This window comes from Neofelis nebulosa, chromosome 9 (assembly GCF_028018385.1).
Source record: "Neofelis nebulosa isolate mNeoNeb1 chromosome 9, mNeoNeb1.pri, whole genome shotgun sequence".
In the NCBI taxonomy this organism is placed as follows: Eukaryota; Metazoa; Chordata; class Mammalia; order Carnivora; family Felidae; genus Neofelis; species Neofelis nebulosa.
In genome coordinates, this window is record NC_080790.1 from 80,237,644 (window position 1) to 80,252,704 (window position 15,061).

A 15,061-nucleotide genomic window follows, 5' to 3' on the forward strand; every position below is an offset into this window, starting at 1 on the left:
TATCTAGAAAGAAGTCGCTATTGCTGATGTCAAAGAGGTTACTGCCTCCATTCTCCTCCAAGATTTTGATAGTTTCCTGTTTCACATTTAGGTCTTTCATTCATTTTGAATTTATTTTTGTGTATGGAATAAGAAAGTGGTATAGTTTCTTTTCTTTTTTTTTTTTTTTTGCATGTTGTCCAGGTTTCCCAACATAATTTTGTTGAAGAGACGGTCTTTTTTTCCATTGGATATTCTTTCTTGCTTTGACTGTATAGTTGTGGGGTAAATCTCTTTTTCATTGAGATAATAGGGTGATCTATTAGCTTAGTAAACTTGGACATCCAAGTCTTTACCAGGTTTGGGAACTTTTCAGCTCTTTATTTAAATAAACTTCTGTGCTCTTTCCATCTTTTCTCCTTACGGAATACTAATTATTCTAATATTTATATGTTTGATGGATTTCATAGATCATTTGGGCTTTCTTTGCTCTTTTTCATTTGTTTTTCTTTGTTCTCTTCTGATTGGGTTATTTGCAAGTTCCTATCCTCTTGCTCACTTATTCCATCTTCCCTTGGTTTGCATGGCATTTTTTTCCCATTTCATTCATTCAACGAATTTTTCAGCTCCAGAATTTGTTTTATCCTTTTTTATGACTTCTTTTTGTTAAATTTATCATTCTGTTTATGTAGTCCTGATTTCATTAAGTTGTTGTGTGTTTTCTTATAGCTCATAGAGTATCTCAGAATAGTGACTCTGAATTCTTTATCAGCTTGATTGTGAAATTCCATGTAATTGATTTGTTACTAGAGGATTATTATCTTTAGGTGATGACATGTTTGCTTCATTCATGATGCTCCTTAAGAGTTTTTCATTGCTGCTTTTGCATTTTAAGTAGCAGAACTCCTCAAATCTTTACTAGTTAGTTTCAGAGCGGATATACTGTCTGTTGGCCCTGTTATATCTGGGTTTTCTCTAACTTTGTTTGGATACACCTGCTCCATACTTCTTACTCCCACTGTGGCAGAATTCTTAAGCATTTTGATGTTCTCTGGTTCTTTGAACTAACCAGGTTGGCTGTTGGAAACCTCTCCTTTATTTGCCAGAAGGTGGCATTACCGCCCAAGTTTGTGGTTTCTCCCTAGTCCACAGATTGGCCTGATTTTTCTGAGAGCATTCTATATACTGGAGCTCACTCTGGCTGTGGCACTCAGGAACAAACACTAAGAGCTGGATACAAAGTGAAGTTCAGCACTCTGGGTGGTGGCAGTTGCCTATGGGCTGAGTGGGAAATCCTAGGTGAGATTCTTCCAGGGGCTCATACCCTTTTCAACCCCCTTTGATATTCTTATCTGCCTTCTTGATCTCTTTGCTTCCCCCCAGTTTTGGAGGTCCCACCTCTGTATTCTTGGTGCTGTTGTAGAGAAATGGGTTTTTCCAGCAGTATGCTACACAGCTGGGGTAGCTGGGCACTCAACACTCTACTTTACCTTTGATGGGAGAGCTCACTACCAACTAGTTCAGCCCCATGCTGTATTGCTTTGGGAGGACAGCACTGGCAAAATTCCTCTTACCTTCTGGAGTGTATCCAAATCTGCAAATTTTATTTATCCAACAATATGTTAGAATCTAACTCTCAGGAAGGCTGGACTTCTACAAAGTCTGTCTTGCCCAAGGGTTCTTTCCCATCAGCACTCTCCAAATTTTACCTGACCGTAGGTGATAGGGGTTGGGGCAGGTTCTCCAGCTCCTGCTAGCTCCACAACCTGTAGAAAATAGTCTGTCTGTTACTGAATGTGATGCCTATTACCGACTTCTCCCAAGTCCCTTGGTATGGGGTGCTGGATACCACAATTTACAAGTGGCACTTATGTTCATGGATGGATACCTAATTAGTTGTTTAAATGGGGAGAGGGGTATCTGGATGGCTCAGTTGGTTGAGCAGTTGAGCATTAGACTCTTGGCTTCAGCTGGTCATGATATCATGGTCAGGAGATTGAGCCCCGCATCAGGATCCATGCTGGGTGTGGAGCCTACTTAGGATTCCCTCTCTCTCTCTTCTCTTCTCTCTCTCTCTCCATCTCTCTCTCTCTAGATAGATAGATAGATAGATAGAAAGAAAGTAACTGGGGGACATCTTATGCCCATTATGTTGCTGATGTCACTCCCTGTTTCCAGTTTTCTTGATGAGAATTTTCCCCTTATTAGATTCAGCCTGCTCTAATTGTATTTTTGTTTTTATAAAAGATTAAACTTATTTTTATTGTGTAATTTAAAACCTAGAAAACACAGTTAAAATTTTTTTTAATGTTTATTTATTATTGAGAGACAGAGAGAGACAGAGCATGAGCCATGGGATGGGCAAAGAGAGGAGGAGACATAGAATCCAAAGCAGGTTCCAGGTTCTGAACTGTCAGCACAGAACATGACGCAGGGCTGGAACTCACAAACCATGAGATCGTGACCTGAGCAGAAGTCAGACGCTAAACTGACTGAGCCACCCAGGTGCCCCTAGAAAACACAGTTCTAAATAAAATGGGTTTCTCCATAAGGATGCTAAGGACTAGTACAAATTTAAGCCAGTTGTTTTAAAAATACAAGAAGTAAGAATTTATATTATGTATAATAAAAAAAAGGGCAAAAGAGCACCCCCCCCTCCCTGCACAATACATTTAATGGAAGAAAGACTACAAAATCAGATAGTTTCATGAAAGGGGGACATCTTAACTGTTTGCTTGGATGGAACTGGGGGGAGGAGGAGGAGACTAAAGAGTGTGGGGCCACTCAGAGAAGGAGTGGAAAGTAGTGAGGAAAGACCCTGGCAGTCAGCTCTGAGGGAAGGGAAGCCGCCTCAATGATCTGTACCACCAAAGAATATCAAAGGGAGCCACATGTGCTCTCTCAACTCACCAACCCCTTCCCACGAAGCTAATCCATATCCTTTATTCTGTGGGATGGCTTCCCAAGTAATCCTTTACTTGGAACATACTTTAGAACTGGAAGTGCTGAAGAATTTTTATGCTCACCCTCAGACTTTTCAGTGGGAGTGGTATATTCAGTGTTTTCCTTTTTTAAGCATACAATTAAATTTAAGATAGCTATTCAGTCTATTTCATAATGTGTAATATGTGCTTTACATTTTATAATCACACAAGACCTGGTGCTATGATCAAGATTTTTTTTTTTTTTTTTTTTATGGAGAGGTCTTATTTAGAGACTTAGCTACACCTTCCTCTCTTGTGAAAGAGAGGGAAGAAAAGCACTGCCCATCTTGCCAGCTCAGAGCTCCACATTTTACTTCTGTGGGGCCAAAGACACAGGACAAGTTCTTCATAAATAAGGAATTTGGGGTATTAAGTTGAAAAGTCCAGAGATTATGGACTGATTAGGAAATATTTTCATATACAGTATCTATACAACAAAATACTTTGCATTCATTAAAGAAAGGTAGCTCTACATGTACTGATGTGGGAAAACGTACAAACTATATAGTTGAATGGGGTGAAAGCAAGTTGCAGAACAGAAAGTACTGAATAATCCCATTTTTAATAAAAAGTTAGTATGTGTTTATAAAATGAAAATTTTGGGGAAAATGCACCAAATCTTGAAAGACATAATCAGTGAAAGAGGAGATTACAGGACATTCCTCCTTGTCATGTTTCATATTTCTATGATTGACTGTTGTTTACCTTCTTGCTCTTGTAACCAGAAAAATAATTAACAATAAAAATGGCCAATCAAGTCTTCCCCACCCCACTTTCCTTTAGGCATTTAAGATATAGTAATTGGATCATGCAAATTCAATCATTTCAATGTTACCCTCAAATGTCTATCTTCTCTCAGCAGATTAACCATCAAAGTCATTGTTAGTCTGATGAAAAGTGTTCAGGTTGCCTATTAACAGCATATTCTGTGAACAAGTGCAGAGACTATCCTGATCTCTGCAGGGTACCTCAGATCCCCCTCAGCAAGAGCAGTTCCAGCCTGCCTCTGACAACCTGGGGAGTGGCTTCTCCCGTCCCTTTTAAATTTTTCTAAAATTATTCATATCTCTTACCTATTCCCTTCTTGCGCCTGAGTTCATTCCTATAATCCCTCAATATTTGGTTTCTGTCCCAGTCACAATTGTGACAGTACAATATGGGTTTTCCAGGGTAGTTACATTTTATTACATATTTTTATTCAACAGTAGTGATTCATCAAACACATATGATTTGCTTTGGGACCATTGAAAAGACTGCATATAAATAGGTTCATAACTCAATCAAAATCCATCATGTGGCCATGTTTTTCAATTTGCAGGTAATGAAAATAGGCATTGTGGAATTGGTTCCCTTGGTAATTGCTGATGACTTTTGCATTGCCTCTTCTTAGACTTCTTCCACCTTAACTCCTTTGCAGCATTTAGAACTGCTAATTAAATGCTCCTTTTTCAAATTTTCTTAGTTTTCATAAATCTACACCCTCCTTCCTCTGTAAATGCTTAATTTTTTAAAAATTCCTCTTGTGGGGCGCCTGGGTGGCTCAGTCGGTTAAGCGGCCGACTTCGGCTCAGGTCACGATCTCGCGGTCCGTGAGTTCGAGCCCCGCGTCGGGCTCTGTGCTGACAGCTCAGAGCCTGGAGCCTGTTTCAGATTCTGTGTCTCCCTCTCTCTGACCCTCCCCCGTTCATGCTCTGTCTCTCTCTGTCTCAAAAATAAATAAACGTTAAAAAAAAAAAAATTAAAAAAAAAAAAATTCCTCTTGTATTCTTTTCTCTCCCCGCCTCATGACCACTTCTTTCCTTGGATCTCCTAGATTGGTTAAGAAGTACTCAGGTGAGTTATTTTAAACTACCCTTTCCTTCTTCCCACCTCCATCACCTGAGCACCACATCCAATCAATCCCCATACCCCACCCTTTTCCCAAAGATCTCCTGCAACTTTCTTGGTTGTCTTCCATGTTTTCTGGTACTGCCCTCACTCAGACCTACAGCCCTTGCCACGGTGCTTCTAGTCTCTCTTTGATCAGTACTAAAACTGTGTCCTGCCTAGAAGAGGTTTCATTTAATAAAGCAGAGTAGTTATTTGACCACACTCATATAAAGGGGTACCTCTCCTCTAGAGCTGAACAGAAAAAGTAGAAAAACAGTCAAATGGACAGGTGAGTTATCCAAACTCAAATATCATATAAAGTCTGAAGACCTGGGTCAATGGGCAGAACTGGTTTGAGCATTAAGGAATTTAAGACAGGTTTCTCAGGAGCCAGTTCCAGAACCCTACAGTCTCCAGCCTTTCCGCTGTGTTAACTGGACTGGCCAAAGGGGTATCCTTTTGTCTCAGTGGATATGACTGAACAAGTTAGGGTTAAGTCAGTATTAGAACTTTCCTGTGGCTTTTGTTTGGACTGAGAAGGAACTCTTTTCATTGTTAACTAAGAATTGGGTAATACTCTTAGGAAACCTATTTGGAAAATAATATTTTAATGGCAATACATACTGCCTCACAATTGTGGCAAACATTGTCAAACTGTCTCTGTTAGTGTAATTCAGATAAGACAATATAAAATGGTTGGGGCAAGGGCTCAGGTGCAGGGGAACGAGGTGTATTTCCTCATCTGGTCTCTGAAAGTTTCACTGGTCAGTTGTCTGCATTCTCAGCATGTTACTTTCTTTTATTCAGCCACATTGTTTATTAAGTTGGTCTTGAGGGGGATAGGGAGTAATGTCTACGCCCTCAGTGCACCTATATCCAACAATACACAGAACCGACAACTCCTCTATAACAGAGGATTGTCCAATCCAAATGTCAAAAGTGCTGAGGCTGAAAAACCCTGACTCAAACCAACTTTGCTTTTATTAGCATAATTAGTGAAACTTTACCCAAAGCGTGAAGACTTTGGCTATGTTTGCTCTGGCATCAAGTAAAATGTGTTCTGCAGGGCTGCTTTGAATATTGAAATAGAATAACTAAACCCTAACATATTTAAAGGAAATAAGCTTACTTTAAAGGAAAGAAGCTTACAGGGGCACCTGGATGGCTCAGTTGGTTAAGCATCTGAACTTTGGCTCAGGTCATGATCTCACAGCTCTTGAGTTCGAGCCCTCCTTCAGGCTCTGTGCTGAGCTTAGCTCCAGCTCAGAGCCTGGAGCCTGCTTTGGATTCTGTGTCTCCCTTTCTCTCTGCCCCTCCCCCATTCATGCTCTGTCTCTTTCTCTCTCTCAAAAATAAACATTAAAAAGAAGTTTATAGACCATCCAACTCCCACCTCAACACCAACCTGTTTACAGATGAGCAAACTGGAGGCCAGAAGTAGATACCTTACAGGATAAAAGATTTAATTTCTTGGCATTTCAGTTTTCTCATTTGCAAAATGAGGGTGATAATTTTTGCCCTAATTACATAACACACTTTTTGAGGCCCAAATGGGAAAACTTAAAAAGATATCTACATATATATAGGGCTTATTGCTATGACTACATAGCCATATACCAAGCCAAGATTAAATTCATTGCTTGGGATTCTCTCTCTCCCTCTCTTCCTCTGCCTCTTCCCTACTGGTGCTCGAGCCATGTGCACACACTCTCTCTGTCCCTCTTAAAAATATATATTACATATATATATGTTATATATATATTTTTATTAAGTTTATTCTGAAGTAAAAGTTCTACAACCATATAGATAATAATTTTTATCACAGTACTCTTAAATATGAAGATAGATTATATCTGCACAATCTGAAACGAGCAATTAGCAATTGTTTTTCTTTAATAATATGCAGAGATAATTGGTGTTTATAATAATGACCAGAGGAGCAAAGTCTAAAACTCTTGGAATTATAAATGTGAACACTAAGCAATGTTCAGTATAGTTTTGGTATAAAGTCTATTTACAGACTTCTGAAATAGTTGAAAATGGGAATCCAAGAATTAAACATGTGGATCAGCTCATTTTCAGAATAGATTCTTTTGTATTAATATTTCTTGTTTTGTGCAATTTAATAGAGTATTTCCCCAGGCAATTTCCCCTTGCACTGACGGTATATGTAAAAGTAGTTCCGAGTCACTATTCTTTGCCTAAAATCTTTTTTCCCCTGATTCTTCGAGCATATATATGTCAGGAGAAGAATGAAATCACCAAGTAAGGGCACTTTCCGTGTGTTCAACAAATAGCTTTTGGGGTAGGACCCTTGTTCCAATAAATCTACAGGCATTTAGAGGAACTTATACACACTTCAAAAACAACTGGGGTCTTAAATTTCATTCAGTGTCATTCTGTGTTCAAGACCTGTTTTCATGAAGCCAAATGATACTGAGGGTATATAAACACAGTAGATCAGAGCTTTGGTTAGCATAAGCATTGACCACATGTTCTGGGTCAACTCAATCTCATTTATGATTTCCTCAAGAATCATCAACATTAGGGCTGGCCTCCTTTTGTGGCCTGAAGGCACAGGTATTTGCTGCTGTTATTGGTATTGTTTCAGGATTTTTGTTGTTTTTTCTTCACCCAAACCAAATTCTGCTGCCTTCCTAAATGCATTCGAAATGAGGGTATTTGTAGTTATGGCAAATAAATGCCCCAAATGCCATAATTCTTCAACTCCATAACCAAAGCAGACATGGCTCATTAATCACAGCACTCTTTCTGGCCAAGATTGGATATGACCTCTGAATCTTATTACCATGCTCTAGTCAGCTGCTACCTACCAATTAAAGGGAGTTGGCCATAGAGATGGTTGCTTATCCACATGTGCAATTATCTGTGAATACACCAAAAACCATTGAACTGTGCATTTTAAATAGGTGGATTGTGTGGTATATGAATTATATCTCAATGCTGCCAATTTCTGGTTACTGGGGAAAAGAATAAAGTGTTTTGAACAGTATCCCCATCCCAAAAAATTTGTCCAAAAAAAGAGTTGGCACTAAAGTGGAAACCTATTGGTCTGGCCGAACATAAGATTTTTAAAGTTTATTTATTTATTTTGAGAGAGAGTGCTCAAGTGTGAGTGAGGGAGGGGCAGAGAGCGAGGTGGAGAGAGAATCCTAAGCAGGTTCCAAGATGTCAGCTCAGAGCCTGTTGCAGGGCTCAAACTCACCAACCATGAGATCATGACCTGAACAAAAATCAAGGGTCAGACACTTAACCATCTGAGCCACCCTGGTGCTCCCAAATATGAGATTTTCAAAACACAGATACACTATCAACTGGAAAGTGTAGATATTCTTTTTCTTAGTGCAAGGCTTAATCCTTTCACAATTGCTAGAATCACACTTGTGGCATGTATTGGGACCTCCTGGAAGCTTTGTTGAAACACAGACTGCTGCCTCCCTGAAATTCTGAATCAGTAAGTGCGGGGTGGGGTTTGAGAATTTGCAATTTTACCAAGCTCCTAAGTGATGCTGATGCTGCCTGTCTTGGCCCACACTGAGTAATAGCATTGATTTAAATCACTTGACAAGGGGTCCCTTGGTGACTTAGTTGAGCATCTGACTTCAGCTCAGACCACGATTATCATGGTTCATGGTTTGAGCCCTGCATTGGGGCTTGCTGCTGATGCCCTCTTTGGATTCTCTGTCACCCGCAACCTTTCTGCCCCTCCCCCTCTCATTCTTTCTCAAAAAGTAAACAAAATATCACTTGTCAACACCAGAGAGCCAGGGTAAATGCAAATATTGTGTAAAAATAGTTCCAAACCTAATGCAATTGATTACATCATGTTCTTAGAGTGCAATTACCAAGGAACAGAATGGCAATATTTATCCACAAAGAGCAAAAACCTGTAACAAAAGCATATGAGTCCCTTCCTAAGAAAGAAAAATAGATGAGGAAGCTTAAAATAGAACTGAACTGTGGCAAACCGGAAGCATGGCCTTTAAATGCTACAGTGGAATATTAGATGTATTATAACTTCATTTTATTACCTGTTAGATTTCTGAATTTTTAGGTAGTTTCTGCATTGCTTTTTTTCTTTGAGTTGGATCAACCTTTTGATGATTAAGTTTCTCTGGGAAAGTCCCCGTAGGCTCTTTATCAAAGATAAATAAAAGTGCCAGTACTTAAGCAATTTGTATTTTTAAAGTTCAGTTTACTTTTTATTAAGGAGTAAGTGGTTAGCTACATTACAAAATAACATTAATACAACTTTCAAGAACGCAGCGGACTCTGTTCATAGGAATCGATGAAGAATCTCAAGTTTGCACCTTAAGAATCAGACACTGCTGAGTTCAGAAAATCATGTTTTGGCTACATATTCACCTTCCACACAAATTGACAAGGGAACACACTGCTGAGCACTAGATGAACTGGGGAAACGGAAGACTGGTGGAGATTTTTGGAGATGACTGAGAGCTATCAAAAGAGAAACTCTTGCTCAGAGCATTGATTGTCATTGATTCTCAGCTGATAGAAGTGGAGATAGGGGTGAAGATAATAATTGCCTAGTGAGAGTTTTCAGTCTCAACTTCTCAAACTCCAATACAATGTCCCAGGCAATGGTTCTCAAAGTGGAGCTTGATGACCACGGACTTTTTTAAAGGGGCTCATTCCCTGATCTCAACCCTAAAGATTGATCCAGTACACCTGAGGTGATGTCTTAAGTCTTTAACAATTGACTACAATACTGTCCTAAGTATTGTCTAAGATTCTGTTGCATGTACACAGCAGTGGAACACACTTTGAAAAACCGTGCACTTGGGATTAAGAGTCACTGTAACAGTTAGCAAACGCACTGACAGGTGTGGCATATCCCTCAGGTGTGCTGGGGTTGAGACCTACAGCTATTAAAGGAAAACGGAGCTTAAAAATAAGAAAAAATAGTATCCAAAATCTATAAAGAACTTATCAAACTCAACACCCAAAAAACAAATAATCCAATGAAGAAATGGGCAAAAGACATGAATAGACACTTTTCCAAAGAAGACATCAAGATGGATAAAAGACACGTTGAAAGATGCTCAACATCACTCATCATCAGGGAAATATGAATCCAAATCACAATGAGATACCACCTTACACCTGTCAGAATGGCTAAAATTAACTCAGGCAACAATAGATGTTGGCAAGGATGCAGAGAAAAAGGAACCCTTGTGCACTGCTGGTGGGAATGTAAACTGGTGCAGCCACTCTGGAAAAAAGTATGAAGGTTCCTCAAAAAATTAAAATAGAACTACCTTATGACCCAACAATTTCACTGAGTTATTTATCCAAAGGATACAAAAATGCTGATTAAAAGAGGTACATGCACCCCAATGTTTATAGCAGCACTATTGACACTAGCCAAAGTATAGAAAGAGCCCAAATGTCCACTGATTAATGGATAAAGAAGTTGTGGTATATTGGAGTGCCTGGGTGGCTCAGTTAGTTAAGTGTCCGACTTCAGCTCAGGTCATGATCTCAGTTTGTGGGTTTAAGCCCCGTGTTGGGCTCTGTGCTGACAGCTCGGAGGCTAGAGCCTGCTTCAGATTCTGTGACTCCCTGTCTCTCTCTCTGTCCCTTCCCTGCTCACACTCTCTCTCTCTCAAAAATAAATATTAAAAAAAAATTTTTAAGGATGCTATATGTATATATATATATATATATATATATATATATATATATATAATGGAATATTACCCAGCAATCAAAAAGAATGAAATCTAGCCATTTGCAACAACGTGGATGGAACTAGATAAACATAAGAGAAGGAAAAATATAATAAGATAAAAACAGAGGGGGGGCAAACCTTAAGAGACTTAAAAATACACGGAATAAACTGAGGGTTGCTGGAGAGGCAGTGGGCTGGGGGATGGGCTAAATGGGTGATGGGAATTAAGAAGGGCACTTGTTGGGATGAGCATCGGGTGTTATATGTAAGTGATGAATCACTAAATTCTCCTGAAACCAATACTGCACTGTATATTAACTAACTTGAATTTAAATAACAAAATAAGAATATGAAAAAAAATAAGAAAGAATTTGGTGTTAGCATTATCTTTTTCAACTGAGATCAAGCAAAAGTCTGGAATAGTAGTCTGTGTTAAGAAGTTCCTGTCTGCATTCCTTACTAAGCACTTCAGCACAATGAAACGCTAGGTACACTTGGCACTAGGATTCAGCCTGGTCACCATTTAGGTGATGGTGATACTGGCACGAGTGAATAAGGGACTTCAACTCTTGTGAAGGTATTAGTCCTTATGGCAAGCCGAGTCATTGTTCCTCAGCTGAGTGTTCCAGTTAATCTACCTAGTACAATTACTCTTTTATTCTTATGTTTTTACAGTCTGAACTAAGCATAAAACCAATATATTTTGGCTTCCCTTCATTTACAATACAAATAGAGTATTACATTATAAATTTTTTCCTTTTTTCTTTTTCTTTTTAGAGTTTATTTTTGAGAGAGAGAGACAGAGTGTGAGTGGTGGAGGGGCAGAGAGAGAGAGAGAGAGGGAGGGAGGGAGGGAGGGAGGGAGACACAGAATCCAAAACAGGCTCCAGGCTCTGAGCTGTCAACACAGAGACCTACATGGGGCCTGAACTCGGGAATGATGAGATCATGACTTAGGCCAAAGTCGGATGATTAACCAACTGAGCCACTCAGGCGCCCCTAGAGTATTACATTATAAATGGGTATTTGATAAACACAGATGATTCAAAATTGTAAAGAATTTAAGATGCATTAAAAATTTTAATATAAATGTCCAAGAAATGAAGATTGTGCAGCAGCGGCTTTTGGGAATGACCTGCACACAAGTCCTCAGTATGTGCTGCAGGAAAAGGCCCAGCAAGGGTGGTAAAACACCTGGTGGGAAACCCCAACCACCCTGGTGTCATGTGCCTCCCTCAACTTAGTCTATTACCAAAAAGACGTGGAAGAGGCAAGGATAAATGACACACTGAGACCATTTGTGCAGGAAGCAAAGCAGCCTGGAACAGAGATTCTGCATTGTAAACAGTGTGAGAGATACTAATCTCTTGTGGTTGGGAGAAGGGAAAGTGAATATATGTCATTGATACACACAATCTTGTATCCTATTCTTGCTAGCCTGCAACCCAGTACTGGTCTCTTCTAAAACTCCTGCAAAGAACAGTTTCAAGAATTCCTCTATTTAAAGATAATTGTTAGAAAGGAATAAACACAGGGTTTAAAAGAAAAGAAAAGAAAAGAAAAAGATAATGGGGCTCCTGGGTGGCTCAGACAGTTGAGCGTCCTACTCTTGATTTTGGTTCAGGTCATGATCTCAGGGTCATGGGATTGAGCCCTTTCAGGCTCTGTGCTGAGTGTGGAGTCTGCTTAAGATTCTCTCTCTCTGCCCCTATTCCTGCTCTCTATCTAAAAAATTAATAATAAAAGAAAAAATAGGAAAAACAAATGACAGATAAAGATCTTTCATCAGAAAAAGTCATCAAGGGGCGCCTGGGTGGCTCAGTTGGTTAAGCGTCCAACTTCGGCTCAAGTCATGATCTCATGGTTTGTGAGTTCGAGCCCCGCGTCCGGTTCTGTGCTGACAGCTCAGAGCCTGGCTCCTGCTTCGGATTCTGTGTCTCCCTCTCTCTCTGCCCCTCCAGTGCTCATGCTCTGTCTCTGTCTCAAAAATAAATAAAACATTAAAAAAATTTTTTTTTAAATCATCAAAACCATAAAAACTTAGAACGATCCTATCCTCACATATTCTAAATCTTTTAATAAGTTATTTGAAGTTGGTTACAAGTTACCACTTATAAAACAAGTGGCAAAAACAGAGACAGGCTTAGGAAAATAAATTCTGGTTTAAAAAAAATGAGATCTCTGTCAGAAATGAGGTTAACACATTGAAGAGTGAAATAAAAGGAAGGGTGTTTTGGTTGTCTGTTACAGTATAACAAGTTATCCCAAATCTTTGAAGCTTAAAACTACAACAAAATAATGCTTTTATAAATCTGCAATTTTTCTGGGTTCAACAGAGTTGGCTTATCTCTTCTTCATGAGGCATCAGATCAGGCAGTTCAACAGAACTGGAGAATCCACTTCCGAAATGGCTCACTCACTCACATGGCTGGCAACTTTCTACTAGCTGGTGGCTGAAAACTAAGCCAGGTTTGTTGGCTGCATGGGTTTCTCCACAGGACTACTGGGACCTATGGCCTGCAGGTGTCCACACAACATGGTAGCCATATTCTAAAAGCAAGCAAGCAAGCACGCAAGCAAGCAAGCATTTAGAGTTAGAAAGTAGAAGCTGTTGGTCTCTTAAAAGAGGCTGAGACCTGAAACTTGCAGGGTTACTTCTTCATCTTCTATTGGTCAAAATACAGCTGACCCTTTGAACAACATGGGTTTGAACTACATGGGTTCACTTACATGTGGATTTTTTTTTTTTTTAAAATACAGTGTGGTATTGTAAATGTATTTTCTCTTCCTCATGATTTTTAAAATATCTTTCCTCTAGCTTACTTTATCATAGAAATACAGGATATAGTATATATAACATACAAAATATGTGTTAATCAACTGCTTATGTTATTGATAAGGATTCTGGTCAATAGTAGGCTATTAGTAGTTAAGTTTTGGAGTAGTTATATGTGTTATAGTTATATAGTTATATAGTTCACATAGTTATATGTGAATCTTCTGCATGGGAAGTTGGTGCCCCTAGTCCTCACCTTACTCAAGGGTCAACTGTAGTTTACAAAGCTCACCCAGCTTCAAGATTAAGAGAGTGAGACCTTCACCTCTTAGAGGGAGGGGTATCAAAGCAAAGACATTTAGCTATCTTTAACCTGTCAAAATGGCATCTTGGGTTCAGAAAAAGAGATTCTGAAAAGTTGGGAAGAACTGTGGAAGACAAAATTGAGAAAGAGGAGTGTATTAAACAGAATTAAACAGAAAGGATTAGAGAGAAAATTATAGATACAGAGTACATACATAGGCATAATTAGTGACTATAAAGAAAATGGAAAGAGAAGGAAATTTTTAATATATAACTCAAAGGGATTTTCATATATGGCAATATTCCTAAAGAGAAATCCTGAATACACTTCAATTATAAAAATAACTAATAAAATATAACATTTTAAAAGAAATGTTTGTATTTTTGTTCTCATGGTTATTCGTATAAACCTTTATATAAGATCTTTCATTCTTCTCTTTTAGTGACTGTTGTTTCCCTAATTTGAACAACATTGAAGTTAGGCAGTAATAATCTTTTTTCTTTCCTTCCCTGAGCTTCTAATTTGAACTAATGCCCACCTATAAGGCAACTAGTAAGTTTATTCTAGATACTCTTTATCCTTTCCTTATTTTAAAAAGGGTAATGTGGGGCACATGGGTGGCTCAGTCAGTTAAGCATATGACTCTTGATTTCAGCTCAAGTCATGATTTCACACTTTGTGAGATCAAGCCCCATGTCAGGCTCTGTGCTGACAGCATGGAGCCTGCTTGGATTTCTCTCTCTCCGTCTCTGTCTGCCCTCCCCTGCTCATGTGTGCTCTCAATTGCAATCTCTCTCTCTCAGAAATAAAACATTTTAAAAATTGTATTGTATCAGGGCGCCTGAGTGACTCAGTTTGTTGAGTGTCTAACTTCGGCTCAGATCATGATATCACAGTTTGTGAGTTCAAGCCCCACATCAGGCTCTGTGCTGACAGTTCAGAGCCTGGAGCCTGCTTCAGTTTCTGTATCTCCCTCTCTCTCTGCCCATCCCCCACTCATGCCCTGTCTCTCTCTGCTTCTTAAAAGTAAATAAATGTTAAAAAGTGTATTGTATCTATATTGTCAGAGCACATAATGATTACACACTGTTCTGTAGCTCTTATTTCCACAACTTGAATTTAGTTTTTTTTAATTGTGGTGAAATTCACATAACATAAAAATGATTTTATTTTTTTAAAAATGTTTATTTATTTATTTATTTATCTATTTTTGAGAGCGAGAGAGAGAGTGCGCACACACACATGTGTGAGCAGGGGAGGCGGAGAAGGGGAGAATCCCAAGCAGGCTCTCTGCCGCCAGTGAAGAGCCAATGTGGGGCTTAAACTCATGAACTGTGAAACCTTGGCCTGAGCTAAAATGAAGAGTTGGATGCTTAACCAATTGAGCCACTCCGGCTTCCCATTAAAATGATTTTGAAGTGTACATGTTAGTGACA